The sequence below is a fragment of the Phodopus roborovskii genome, unplaced genomic scaffold (genome assembly GCF_943737965.1).
Source record: "Phodopus roborovskii unplaced genomic scaffold, PHOROB, whole genome shotgun sequence".
Lineage (NCBI taxonomy): Eukaryota > Metazoa > Chordata > Mammalia > Rodentia > Cricetidae > Phodopus > Phodopus roborovskii.
The window spans coordinates 28,812,340-28,827,545 of record NW_026126459.1 but is presented as its reverse complement, the minus strand read 5'-3'; positions in this window follow the sequence as shown (position 1 = coordinate 28,827,545).

The window sequence follows — 15,206 nt, the reverse complement described above, 5'->3', positions numbered from 1 at the left end:
TAATGAGACCCTTTACCTAGTACGATAACCTAAAAACTTATTAGATAGAAGACTTCCTTAACAAAAGTAAAATAAAATAAAAATAAAAATAAAATAAAATGGTTGTCACAACCTAACTAGTAGAAATGTTAGCAATCAAAACAGACAAAAATGGATTCAAGTGTACACTGAAACACTCTTTATGATGCTTTTGTGTTTCTGGTGGAAATTATGATGTCACCTGTGTTATCTCAAGAACCTCAGGCAGTGGTGACACACCCGGTCTTCTGAAACCTGTCTGTGATTGTCTCTTGCATGTGAGATTTCAAAAACAGGTGCAACTAGAATGTACTTAGACAGATAAACAAGGCCAGCCTGGAAAGATTTCTTGATGCATCATAAGTGTAACACAGCACTTGAAAACTTAAATCATTTAGCAAAGGGTTTAGTGATCAGGAAGTAACAGATGAACAAAATGACCAGAGAGACCACAGGAGATGACTTCTAGGGCAGATTTGAAGTTACAAATCAACTGAAAACAAAACAGGGTTAGTGATGTTGAAACCTGAAGCCCAAGAGCAGAGATCTTCCAGACAAGAAGCCTTCCAGGCTTGAGGATCAGAGGGCAGCATTCCAGCTCCTGAGTGCAGAGGACGCAGGTGACAAAGCATGCTGGATTGCTTTCTCAATCACCAAAACATCTGTATGGCCACAGCTAGGTTCCAAGATTGTCGAAGTCTTATGAATTAATTATCTGGGAAATTGGAAATATAACATGAATCCCTATCTGAATGTGTCTTATACAGCTAATGCTGATCTATATTTTTCTCCTAAAGTTTTTCCTTTATTTTTATTTTATGTATTTGGGTGATTTTTATGCTTTGTACATTGGTGTTGGTGTACAACATGTATGCAGTGCTCAAAGAGGTCAGCAGAGACCATTGGGTCCCCTGAAGCGGGAGGTACAGATGGTTAAAAGTTGCCATGTGGGTGCTAGGAATGGAACCTGGGTCCTCTGGAAAAGCAGCCAAAGCTTTTAACCATTAATGCATCTCACCAGCCCCTGAGTCACTGTCTTTTAATTTTTTTCTAATGTCCTTTTTAATGTAGTATTTTTATTATTGGAGAATTCCACAGAGTGTATTTTGATCAAATGTACCCCCTCTTCCCTCAGTTCCTCCCAGATCCACCTCTACCACCCTACCTCCCCCAACTTTGTATTATCTTCTAAAATTAGAAAAAATTATTATCCATGGAATCCATTTCGTGCTGCCTTACTACCATTGGGTGTGGAGGATAGTTGACCTACCAAGGGTCATACCCTTAAAGAAAACCAACTGCCCCTCCTTAGAAGCCATCAAATGGCTCCTCAGTTAGAAATGGGGACTTATGGCTCCATTCTTACAGGGTGACCTCTAAAGGATGTGTGACCAAGAGTCCCTGGAACTCTTTAGAAATGAGACACTGGAGAATCATAGTAAAGCAATCTATTAAACATGGGAGAAGCAGGGTCATCCCAGCATATAGACAGACATGTTTCTGAAGACCAAGGAGGTGACACAGGGGTTCCCTAAGAGCACACAAGAGCAAGGTGAGAAAGGCCAGCATAACACAGCCCCATCTGTGGTCAGAACTTGAGTTAGGATCAGTCACTAAGGTGGCCCCTTTGTCAAGAGAATGTAAAGCCACACTGGTCTGCTGGACAGTGTCTTAGGAGCAAAGACGTTATCCCAGCTGGAAGTTCTCCTAAACTCATCTCTTCTATAGCCGTTTCAGGGTTTCCTCCCGTGTGTGAAGCGCTGCTTCTGGCTTACCTGTCATGTGTCACAGGCTTGCACCATTTGTGAAAATAAATTGCAGGAGAAGAATTGCATATTTATGTAGCAAAAGATGCTGTGGCTGCTCTGAAAGCCAATGGATCCAGTTTTGTCAAGCCCTGGGAGCTTAGAGATGATTTACCCTCACACATGGAAGCTATTCAGTCTTTCCAGGTAGATACGTGCAGTTTTCAGAATCATGTTACTTCATCTAAAAACAAAAATAAACAAAAAAACTACTATAGTCATCTCGTGAAAATTCTTGTCTATTGGAGATTTTTAGTGTGCCCAAACCTAAGGGAATAAGCACTGTGTACGTGCTAGGTGTACGTCCTCACACTGTGACTCTTTACCCTCTGCAATACTTTCACTCACTTGGGAAAGAAGGCTCTCCCAAGCTCTGGGACAAATACTTATACTTACCCTGTGGCTACTTGGTGACAGCTGAGTCAAAGCTATTTATAGCTATTGGGAATCTCTCTGTGTGGTTAAGGACGGTTGTATTTTGTTTCATTTGTCTTAGTAGCCTTGGGGTTCAGAGAGTCGCAGAGAATGAATGGCTGATACAGCTTTAGTATTACATAGGGTTGACATTTTAAAGTGTATTTCTACTGTACAATTCTTGGGCTTAATTTAAGCCTTGTACATTAAAACATTCATATATTTAAAATTTTACAAGTCTCCCTCACTGGGAAAAGTGATCCCCTTGTGGATTCCTGTAATGTGAACTTTTCTGGCCCGGCAGGCCCAGCTGCCCTTCTCAGCCCCAAAGAAACACATGGACTCTATATTAGTTATAAAGCTGCTGGCCAGTGACTAGTGTTTCTTATTGGCTAGGCCTGTCTTAATTATTAACCCATTTCTATTTTCTATTAATCTATATATTTCTACATGGTCTTATCTTACTGGGGAATGCTAGACCTGCAACTCCTTTGCCAGCTACACGATGACTGCTCAGTGTCTCTGCAGAGAAGAGAGCTTATATCCTAATTCTGCCCAGCTACATCACTTCCTGCCTGGTCAATCAGCCATTCAGTGTTTTATTCATTAACCAATGAGAGAAACATATACAGAAGAACATTCCCCATCAGATTCCATACTGAACTCTGGAAAAAGAAAAAGTGATATCATCACAGATTGTCACACACCTAATTAACCCAATTTTTCCTGTCATTGTCCAGTATTTGGTTTATACCACAGGCAACAAGCTCTCAGTTTATTCTTATGTAATTACTTATGCTTAACTATTTAAGAAGATTTAACATCAGCTGGGCGTCGGTGGTACACACCTTTAATCCCAGTCCTCGGGGGCAGAAGCTGGCAGATCTCTGTGAGTTTGAGGCCAGCCTGGGCTACAGAACTAGTCCCAGGACAGGCTCCAAAGCTACACAGAAAACTTTTCTTGAAAAAAAGAAAAAAAAAAAAAAAGAAGAAGAAGAAGAAGATTTAACATCTTACTATCATAAGAAGTAGAATGAAACAGCCAGGCATGGTGGCTCTCCTCTAGCACATAGGAAGCTGAACCAGGGAGATTCTGTAGGACTGAGGCCAATTGAGGCAAGCCTGAGCTGAGACTGAGAGTCTATCCAGAAAACACATAGACTGAGATTAACAACAGTGATAATTCACACTACATCATTGGCATTATTGGTTACTCACATAGACTTTCATAAAATGAAATACAAGATTTGGGCTATGGAATAAAAGGATGGAAATTCTAGTTTAGGCACTGTCATTTACCTATCATTTGACTCTTCTGCTAACTTTTGGCTAAGATCAAGCAGACATTCTGTTTGTTCTGTCGAGTAAGCAGCAGAGGGAACAGGTAGGTTTGCACCTGTTAGCTCATGCCCCAAGGGAACTGTGCGCAGTGAGATGAAGGAAGCGATTTTGGTTGTACAGAGGCAGGATATATGGTTACACAGTCAAAATGTTCATAAAAGCGTGTGTGTGGAAGGCCTGGTCCCTAGCTGGTAAATCAGGAGGACTTAACCTCATCAATGGATTCGTCTGCTGATGAGTTCTGAATTGAACAAACTATTGGAAGGAGGTGGGAACCAAGAAGAGAAAGACAGTATGGAGGCAGGGCATCACTGAGGACCTGTCCTGAAGGATGAACTTTGTCCTGGTTCAGAACAAGTTTGTGCCTCTTTTAAATGGTTTGTCAGGCATTTAACCAAAGCAAAGTAAAGCAAACTAAAAAGTACAGCCAGAATTTTCTCTTTAACTTTTTATTTCATATATTCATTGTATATAGTAATGGATTTTTATAAGGACAGTTTCTTTCAAGTATGTTATTTGTTTTAACCATGTTTACACATTTAGCCGTATCACCTACTGTCACTAGTCTTTTTTTAAATTTTTTTCTTTTTTCTTTCTGAGACAGGGTTTCTCTGTGTAGCTTTGGAGCCTGTCCTGGGACTAGCTCTGTAGACCAGGCTGGCCTAAAACTCACAGAGATCTGCCTACTGCCTTCTGAGTGCTGGGGTTAAAGGCATGTACCACCAATGCCCGGCTCCATGTTTTTTATTCATGATATCACATATAAATTATTTTTTTTCAATGTATACATACTCCAAATTTTACATGTGATATAAGTTGTCTGGTTTATTTCATGTAATAGTGATCTCCAGTGCATTTATTTTCTAGCAAGTGTTATAACTTTAGTCTGTTTTATACATGAATAAAACTGTTCTATGTATACACATAGTATTTATACATAGACATACACACATATCCCATTCTCTTTACCCATTCATCTGTTGATTGATACCAAGATTGAGGAAATAACTTGATTATTCAAACAGTGCCGAAATAAACGTGTATGTACAATATCTGATGTGTTGACTTAGACTCCCGAGGAAACACCCATGAGTGGTATGGCTGAGTCCTACTGTTTTGAGGATCCCTAGTACTGATTTCTATAGTGCCGGGACCAATGTCCCTTCCCACCAGCATCATCTGAGAGCTTCCTTTCCCCTGCATCTCACCTGCACCTGTTGTTTTCTTAATGATGGTTGTTCTTACTACTGAGAGAAAGAATATCAGTGCAGTTTGAATTTCTTTGGTGACTAATGATGTTGAACACTTTATATTTTTATTTTACGTGTTTACTTTATTTTGAGACAGAGTCTCACTATTTAGCCCTGAAAGGCCTCAAACTCACAGAGCTCTACCTGTCCATGTCCCTTGAGTGCTACTGTGATTAAAGGTGGGCATAGCCACACCTGACATTTTAAAATATAGAGCATTTGTGCTTCACTTTTTGAGTTTATTTCATTAGCCTGTTTACTGACTAGATTGTCTGAGGTTTATTGATATATATATATATATATATATATATATATATATATATATATCCTAGAAATGAATCATATTTCAGATGCACAGCAAACAAAGCTTCTTTTCTCTCTTTTTCTCATCCACAAGCAATCTTTTCACTCAGTTAATTGTTTCTTTTACTATCAGAAGTCTTGTTATCTCATTTGGCTGCAGTGGATGTCCAGCAGTTTTACAATTGCTCTAGGGCAAATAACTTCACCATCTGCTTGTAAATATGTTTCTTTGTTCTTTGTCTATAATGGGTTGTTCTGCTGAATACAGTAGTTCAAATTGGCAAATGTTGCTTTCAGAGCTTGACATACATCTTGAATTTTACTTTCTGCCGGGAAATCTGCTGTGACTCTAACTGGTTTGCATATATATATATATATATATATATATATATATATATATATACACACACACACACACACACACACACACACACACACACACACACATATATATATATAAAAAATATATTATCTCTTGTCATTTGACATTTTAGCCTGCATGTGATGATGGTGTCCCTGATCTGAGAATCACACCAGTTTGCCTAGTTGGTGGCTATGATATGGACTGATGATAAGGAATAGAGCTGAGAGATACAAATAGTTGCATCACAGATCAAGTCTTTAGGCCAGACCTCACGCTGCCTGGAGATGATAGTGTTATGAAGACATCCCAGGTCATAAAATCACACGAGGTTAAGACCACCTGGCCCCTGTTACACAAGAAGCAAGCAATCACATTCATTATCTCTGAGAAATATTTCAGGAGAGTTAAGAACCCTGACCTTCCTGTTAAGAAAAGAGAGAAGTCACTTCTTATGACTCGTAAAACTGGAGTTTCCAGTTGTCATGTAAAACATTTCATTTGGTCCTCATATGATCACTGAGTGTATGTGGGTGTGGTGTGCACATGCTTGTTGGTTATTGTAAAGTAATTAACAAGAAATCTGTCTCTGATCCAGAACACTATGTATGTTCTAGACAAGATTAAGATGAACATAAAAACTCAATGATCTTTGACATAATTATAAAATTATATCATGTGTTTCTAGTCTGTAGAATTGATGGTCTAGATGTGGTCTCAACTGTGGATGCATCCTCAAATGCTTCTCTAAAGAAACAGAAACAAACTATAACACATTTTATTATTAACCTTTTATTAAAGGTTAAAAAAAAAAAGACCCAAACAGACAAAAACAAACCAACACAAACCAAAACAACAAAAAACCTTACAAATGTCACAAATGTCAGGCAGGTATAGGAAAACACAGGCTGTGGCTAAGAAGACAAAAAGTCCTGGGTATCTGGAGTTAGGAGTCCCTGTTCCTGGAGGGAATGACAAAGCAGATTAAAGAGTTACAGGAGTAGAGGTCAGGGACTTACAGGCCTGGATTCTACTTGGGCTAGTTAGTTTTGTCAAATGGATGCAAGCTACAGTTACCTAAGAAAAGGGAACCTCAATTGGGGAGTTAACTCTATTTGATTGGTAATAGAGGGGCATTTTCTTAATTGATGATTGATATGGGAAGGCTGAGACCCAGCCAATGTGGGCACTCCCTGTGGGTGGTTCTGCATTGTATAAGAAAACAAACTGAACAAAACTATAGAAAGCAAACCAGTAAACGGCTTTCCCTGTGGTTTCTATTTCAGTTCCTGCTGGAGTTCCTGACTTGACTTCCCACTGTAAGATGAAATAAACCCTTTCCTCCCTAGGTTGCTTTTGGTTAGTGTTTTAACACAGCAATAGAGAAGCTAAGTAGGATTCTACTGTCCTAGGAGCTATACCCAGGCAAGGGGCTAACAAGCTTTCATAGGCCTGAGGGTTATTGTTGGTCCCTACAAGTTTGGAGAAGCTCCTTCTGGTACAATAGTAATTCTCCTTCGATAAAGTTTGCACAGAAAAAGCCAGGGCAATAATCAACTTTTCCTGTTAGGTTCATGCTCCAGGTTTGCTTCTGAGGCAGGAATGTGTCTAAGAGCCCAGATTCAAGGCAGCAAGAAGTGTAGGTGGAGGTTCAGAGGCTCCAAACCATAATCTGTTTGGTTTCAGCTGAGAATTCTACCAGCAGAATCCAAGGTGGGAGTCTGAGATATCTCCTTTGCTCTGTCCAGTCAATGAGTTTAAAAAATGGCAAACAGCAAAACTAAAAATTAAACACAACTTAAAGCTGCCATGATCCACCATCTTTTGGAAGGTGTTTGTTCAAGAGAAGACATCACCATTGTTAATGGAACCTCACTCCCCATCCTTAGGTACATATCCCATTACAATGCTCAGAGGTCCTCAAATAATTAGCAAGGACAGACAGAGGGAATATGAATGGGCATTGTTTCAGACTGGTTGTTCATATTACTTTCGGACTCATGTGCTGAAACCTATCATAATATGCTGGGATTAGGAAGTGAGGCTGAAGGACTCCATGATGGCTTTCTAGAAGAAAAATAGGGTTCCACCAGTAGCTCAGCTGACTCTGGCTTTAGACTTCCTGATCTCTAGAACTATGAGAAATACATTTCTGTTGTTTATAAACCATTCAGTCTATAGTATTTTTGTCCACAGAATTCTGAAAGTTTAACAGACTAAGAAAGGCATGCTCTGGGAACATTTAATAGCACTCTAGATCTGTGTCTCTACCAGTGTCCTACCCTGTAAAAGGTAGGAAGCAGACACACAACAGCCAAGGTACAAGGATGTGACTACTACCTGGCATTTGATGAAATTGATCAATTTAAATTAAAAAGTCAGAGAAATCTTTTCCAAGAATAATGATAGTTACTTGGGAATACTAGAACATTGCTATGGGAACATTGGTTCCATAGTGAATGCTGGGTATTTTAAAGGCAAAAACAAAGATTACATAATCTATTTTGATGCACTGGCCCTTGGTTATAATGATTAACATTAAGAAAGATGTTAATTTGGGGTTGAATTGTTACTGGGCAGATGAATATACAACTGTGGTGGCATCTGCAAAGCTTGTGGCCTCAGTGAGTCTTTTGGAATAGACACTATCAGGTAATCATATGTAATAGCCCTTCATAACCTTCCTGATTATCTTTTGAATTGCATTTTCATTGTTAGTTGACATAAGTGGCTTCATTTTGATTCTGACAGCTTTCATATTTCTTTCAGGAGTCTCAGATGATAATGTAGGCTGTTCAGGAGATAGTGATCAGGATCAGTTCCAGAATGAGGAAGACAATCTCTAGGACAAGCACCAAATGGGCCAATGGAATCCCTGTCCTTCACAAAGGTCCTAATTGGCGTTGGTGAGGTAGACCAGAAGGCCTAGTAGGGCTACAGGGAGGGTGGTAAAGCAAATGGTGTGGGTGGGCTACAGTTCTTGAGAGCCGCAGAAGACCCTGCAGTGAACCATGCTCTGGTCCAGGCAGGACATGTTTAACCTTTCTGTGATGGCTAGCATGGCACAAACACAATTGCTGAAACATTCACCTTCCTCAAGTGTGGGTGCTAGGAATTCACCTAGCCACTAGTGTCAGGATCATGCTTGGGATTTTCAAATCAATGGACACCTGAAAAGCTGGAGTGTATAAAAAGGAAAATAAAGTGCCTCCCACAGGCTAGGTTGAAGATGGAGGTGGACATCATTCAGTGCTCATGCGCTGATTGGTGAGGCAGAAGAGACTGCTCTGCCCAGCCTTCTCAAGGGGAATGCTCCAGTGACCCGCTTCTCTAAGACTCTAGGAGTAAGGAGGTTGTTGTGGTGGCAGGAGTGACTAAGTCTGCTTACTAATTTAGTGGACCTGGTGACTAAGGGATGGCCACTAGAGTCTAAGTGAGCTGTTTTGACCTCAGATATTTTACTTAGCCTTTCTGGGCCTCTGTTTCCTATCCTACAAGATAAAGGCAGCAATATTATATTTTATTTATTTAATTCATATGTTTATGGGTTTTTTTTCCCCCTGTATGTACCTATGCCTATGTGTGCAGTTCCATTTAAACCAGAAGAGGGTGTCAAGCCCCCTGGAAGTGGATTACAGATTGTTGTTGTGAGTCACAATGTAGGTGCTAGAAACCAAATCTGGCCCCAAAGAAAAGCAGCCAGTGCTCTTAACTGCTGCTTTATCTTTCCAGCCTCAGCAAGATTACATTTTTCTTTCTTTCTTTCTTCTTCTTCTTTTTTTTTCTTTCCATACAGGGTTTCTCTGTGTAGCCTTGGCTGTCCTGGAGCTCACTCTGAAGACCAAGCTGGTCTTGAACTCACAGAGATCCACCTGCCTCTGCCTCTACCTCCCAACTGATGGGATTAATGGCATGTGCTTGGCTTTTTATTTCTTTTTTTGCAGGATTGCATTTTAATGTATAAATGTAACTATATCTTAAGAAGTGTATTAAGTGGTACGTGATAAAGCCTAAATAAAGCCTAAATACTGTGTACTGTCTTAATTATTGTTATGTAATTGCTATATTCCTAGGACCCCTAAGAAACTTCGGTTGACTCACGTGATGAGTTGTTACATGGCTGAGCTCCCTTCCCACTCCCTTGCATACTCCCCTGCAAACCACACTATCTCCCACCATCCATTGGCTGGAACATCTGTTAAGATGGTACCCAGATGGAAATCATTGCAATTCATGCTGGAATTCTACACTACCAGCACATTCAACAATGAATTACCATTACCAAGGCATTAGTTACAAGTAGTATTGAGTAGTGCTTACAGTGAATGGCTGTCAGAGTGTTCCTAACAAGAAAGAGGATATCCATGGAAGTTGTAGTGGTTTCCCCTATAGTTTATCAGAGCCCCTATGACTGCGATCAGAGTTGGGATACATTCTTTATTCCTTGCACTCTAAGCACTTCCTGTGGGCTGATTTCCGAAGGAAAGGTGGGTCTGGTGGCTATTACAGAGATAGCTGCTACTGTAGACATGCTCTGAGAAGAAAAAAATACTAGAGAGTGGTGGTCTGACTTCCCTTTGGAAGAGAAAAAGTATGAGTCAGCGTGGAGGAAAATATCAAATAGCAATTTCTTTCTTCAAGACAATCCTAGTGCTAATGAAGGTGTGTTCTCTGGGTCGCTCAGTTTTCGTTATCTATGCATAAGCCTCTCTGCCCCTTCATATGATACCTGTATGTATTTGCAGTGTCTTCTAATGTTCCTTTTAGACTGTCTTTTATGGGTAATGGAACATTTTCTTCCATTGTGGGAAGACAGAAGAATGTTATCAGGTTGACTCTTCCATGAGGATCGGACAAGACATTTAGTTTGTAGCATTTCTAAAAGTTCCTTCACTGCCTGTCTTAGTTAGGGTTTCTATTGCTATGAAGAGACATCCTGGCTGTGGTAATTCTTATAAAGGAAAGCATTTATTTGGGGGCAGCCTTATAGTTCCATTATCATCTTGGTAGAAAATGGCAGCATGCAAGCAGACATGGTGCTGGCGAGGTCACTGAGAGTTCTACATGGGGATCAGGCAGCAGCAGAAGAGACTAGGCCTGGCTTTTGCTTCTAGAGACCTCAAAGTCCACCAGCAGTGACAGGACTCCTCCAACAATGCCACACCTGCTTAATAAGACCACACCTCCTATTAGTGTTACTACCTGAGCCTACTGGGGCCATTTTCATTTAAACCGCCACATTGACAGACTAAAATCCATGGACTGTACTACTCACATGCTGGTAGACAGAGGCAAAGGGACAAGACAAGCTGTGGCAAATCATTTTCCCCATAATTGCTGAATGCAAGTGAAGGCTCATCCCTGCCTTTTCTTCTTGCAAGTCTCTGGTGTCATCCAGCCTGCTCCTCAGTCTTTGTTCTTGCTTGCCACATGATTTCTGAGGATGGTGTTCTCTAGGGTACAACTTTGGGCCAAGCACATCTTGATCAGGGAGCATGGGCTCTTCTGTCTTACTCAGAAATATGAACTTCAAAGATGTCCTGTTCGGCACCAAAGGAGGGTGCAATTACATAGCAAGGCCATCCATAAGTTTTTATAAAAGTCCAGCTACTCTCTGGGGACTTTAGGAGTCACAGTTTGAGAGTAAAGAAAGGGTCATTTGAGGATTATCTTCTGAAAATGAAACTAAAAGTGATAATTCTGGTAGATCCATAGACTGTGTCAATGGCTCAGATGATCGAGCTGTCTCCTGGTCCTACACGGAGTCCTTCCGGCATGGATGCCATTCACTACATCACTGAACTGGGCAAGAAGATGAAGATGCCTCAAGGGCAGACAGGCTTTTCTGAAGGAACAAGATGTTTACTTTCCGTGTGAGCTAGAGCACAATATCAATATTTGTATTTCAAGTGCTTGTTTGGGAGCTCATATTCATTCACCCTTCCGTTAAGGCAGGTGACCATGGAGTGCCAGGGCTTATCAAAACTCCACAAAACAATAGGAGGAACTGTTGCGCTTTCATGTCTGATTATTGCGTTTTGTCAACCCAGGGCTCTGATCTCCCAAGGAGTTTCTAAGACAAAGGTGTGTCATGTTTGAGCTGGCTAGCTAACCAGAACTGTATTTCCACACTTTCTATGTGAATATGAATTAGTATGACAGACCAGTTTATTGCTTTGGGGTGGGATGGGAGTGGAGCCATATTGCAGTGTTCTGGTACCTAATTTAATTTTGTGGTCACACTGCAGAACCGCAAGATGTCATTTTGTCTGATTCTGCAGTTTAGAGGAAGGAACTGTGATTCAGAAGGCAGTGGTTTGCTCAGGGGTTTTGGAAAACAAATCAAGCAAGAAACATGATCACTGCTGAGGTCTCTGATTTGCTGCTGGTTTTGATTGCATTCGGATCAGGCCCCACTGTGTGCATCAGTCCCAGCTGAGGCTTTCTGCTTTATTTTCATCTCAGCTGTTCTCCAGCCATGATTCTTTCAGACCCTAACTCCTTCCCAGGTCTTAGCTCTAGCCTTTTCAGTTAGCCTCATAAGACAATACAGGATCCTGTTTTTAAACAATTCTTTCATCCCCTTTTTTTTTTTTTTTTTTTAAAGACCTAGATTAAGCAAGGGATTACTAAGGCTTTGATCTTGAGTATGTATGGCTTCCAAGAAATCAGAAGACATCTAATGTGATACTTTGTTATTGAGCCAACTGGACTTACTATTTCTAACTAAAAGTATTTGACACCATACACATATTCACTTCTATCATTTGAAATTATCTTAATTACTGTTTTAGTTGTTTGAGAGCTGCAAGAAGGCACTGCGAGTTGACAAAGGGACTTCGAGAAATGAAAAGTCTGAAGAGGAAGTAGAGAATTGTGAAATGCCATTGTAGGGAGACTGATAAACAGCTTTAGTGGCCCTGCTGGGAGACCTCAGGACCCACATGAGGCTCTCCCTTCATGACCCACTCTGCCCTTCTAATTGCTTCTCTGGTGCCCTTTCCTTCTCTTTCATTAATTTTATTTTCAGATTTCACAAATCAGTTCTTCATATATGTGGGTAGGGTATGGCATTTCAATACAGAATACCTGTATACTGATCTGACTGGGATCATTGTTATATTTATCATTATGTACATTTTACTTAACCCTTCTGGGCCTTCATTGTTTCTTTGTGTCTGGAACATTTAAACTGGTTGTTGTTTTCAAATTCAACTAATCACTGTCAAGCAGTGTTACCTGCATATGCTATAGAACATTAGAAGTTACTCACCAATTGTATTTTGTATTATTAATCATCCTTTCTGTAAGTCTCCACTTTGAGAAATGTAATTTGGTGTTACAGGGTAATGTGATCATTTTCTTGGCTGCAAGCAACAGTCAACAAAGGAAAACAGTTTCTAGAAGTTCAAATAAGGAGTACCCTTACAGTATAACCAGTGCATTTTGAGACTTGGGTCATTTCAACCAGATGGTTATATTTATCTTAGAGAGTCCTATGAAAAGCTCCCGTGCAGTCATGGTACAAAGACTTGGAAAATATCTACAACATTGCAACACAGTTTATAGTTTTTGAGTGCTAGTCTGTAATAAGAAAACAAACCAAAAGCCAAACTAAAAAAAAAAAAAAAAAAAAAAAAAAAAAAAAATTCAAGAATGGTGTTCCAGCATATTAACAAAAGCTGTTTTAATATGGAACTATCCAAAAGCCTAGATTTTTTAAAATCACAATTTCTTTATTCTATAGTGCATGTTATATATAACACATTCCCCTTCCTATCTGCACATGATGCAACTCATGAGGAAAACAAAACCATTTGCCTTCATTATAGACAAAGCTCAGACAGCTTAAGGGACTACAGCTGGTTCATACCCATATGGAGCTCTTGTCTTCAGTTGGGATTAGCCCTAAATCTGGATCACTTTGTTTACTTCAGTTCTTTCCCAATGATAGACGGCTGTTGTGTTTGGAGACAGTTTTATACTAGAAGTGCTTACTTAGCATTTGGAATTTGTCAGCACATTTCTGTGTTTTAATTGCACTTTTGATAGACCAGTGATCTAAGTAAATTAATCTCTGGGCCCAGAGCAACCTCCAGCCAGCCCATCAAATTAAGGTAATAGCCGACATCCTGAATTGTAAGTAAATAGGAATGTGAGTGAGATGCATGCCACATATGCAGGTGGTTAGCCTGCCGCCCATCCACTAAGGTTCAGTTCATATACTTCTAGGAATGAAAAGCTTGACCTTTCATCAAAGACACAATGGCGAGTGAGGTCAAGGCCTTGATAAAGATGAGCAGAGGAAGGAGTGGATCTTTAATGTGATAGTTAATGCAGGTTCATCAGTTGTAACATGTTATCATTGTCAGTATGTTGACATTTCAGAACTGATTCACGTGTAGGGAAGGGAACTTCTGAGAAATTTCTTATTTTTTCTTCAGTTTTGCTTTGAATTTAAAATTGATTAAAAACTTGGAGCTGGAGAGGTAACTCACTGGTTATGCGTGTGTACCCTTCTTGCAGAGCACTCTAGTTCAGCTTCTCACAATCCCATCTAACTCCAGCTCTGGGAGTCAGATCCCCTCTAGTGGCCTCTATGAGCACTGCACCTGGATCTCCTTACACCTCAATATACATACAATTATTATTATTTTTAAACCTTAAAACATCACAGAACAACTTGTTCTTCTAAAGGGACATAAAATTAATGGATTAGGCTATGAAGCAACGTTCAATGGCACAACTGAGTTTTCAGTTTAGTATGGTGACATTTCAAAAGTCTTGAAGACAAATGAACTAGTAGTTCTGCTACTAGGTTAAGTATGCAAGAAATATGAACATCACAGATGAAGTGCTGATACAAGCTCTAACATGAACGCTGTCATGTTTGAAAATACAATCAATGTTCCCCACAGGCTCACTTGTTAGCCTGGTCTCCAGCCAGGGACACAATTTAGGTCTCAGGATCAGGTGCCTGGAACTAACTTTCCTTGATGGACTAATTCACTAATTAACAGCTGACTGGCCGGTTAGGAGATGATGCCAAGCTGGAAGGAAATTACTTGAGGTGTCTTTGAAAAGTTTATCTTGATTCCCGCCTTCTTCTCTCTTTCTGCAGTCACAATACACAAGCTCGATGCCACACTCACCTCAGCCAGGCTCTTCTATTTCACCAGTTCTGTGGCAAGGGACCCAGCTGACCATGGAGACACAGTGAGCCTAAACAAAGTCTTGTGTCCTTTCAGCCATGCTACAGTTAAGAACATTAGGTGGACGAAACTGGTTGCAAGAGCTCACATTGCATGACTCCATTGAAATGAACTGTTAGAAGTGGCAAATTTGTCAGGTTGAGTATTGTTACTGAGCAGGAATGGTGTGGAGGTTGAAGAAAGTGGGTGATTTTTTGGGGGGTGGAGGGAATGGAGGGATGAAATTGCTCAAAAGTTGGCTTCCATGATGATATACAATTCTGTAAACATACCAGAACTCTCTTGTTCATTTAACATGTGTGAGCGAGGAGTTACATTTCAGTACAGTTGGTATTTAGTACTGATTAAAAATATAGGCCATTTGTGCTAAAATAACACAATGAATACTACTGGCTGGGTGGCTTATACTTTGTTTTGAGGTGTAGAAGCTTGGAAATACAACCGAAAAGAATCCTGTTTGTTGTGGGAATTAATCAGCCATATCTGGCAAATAAATGAATTT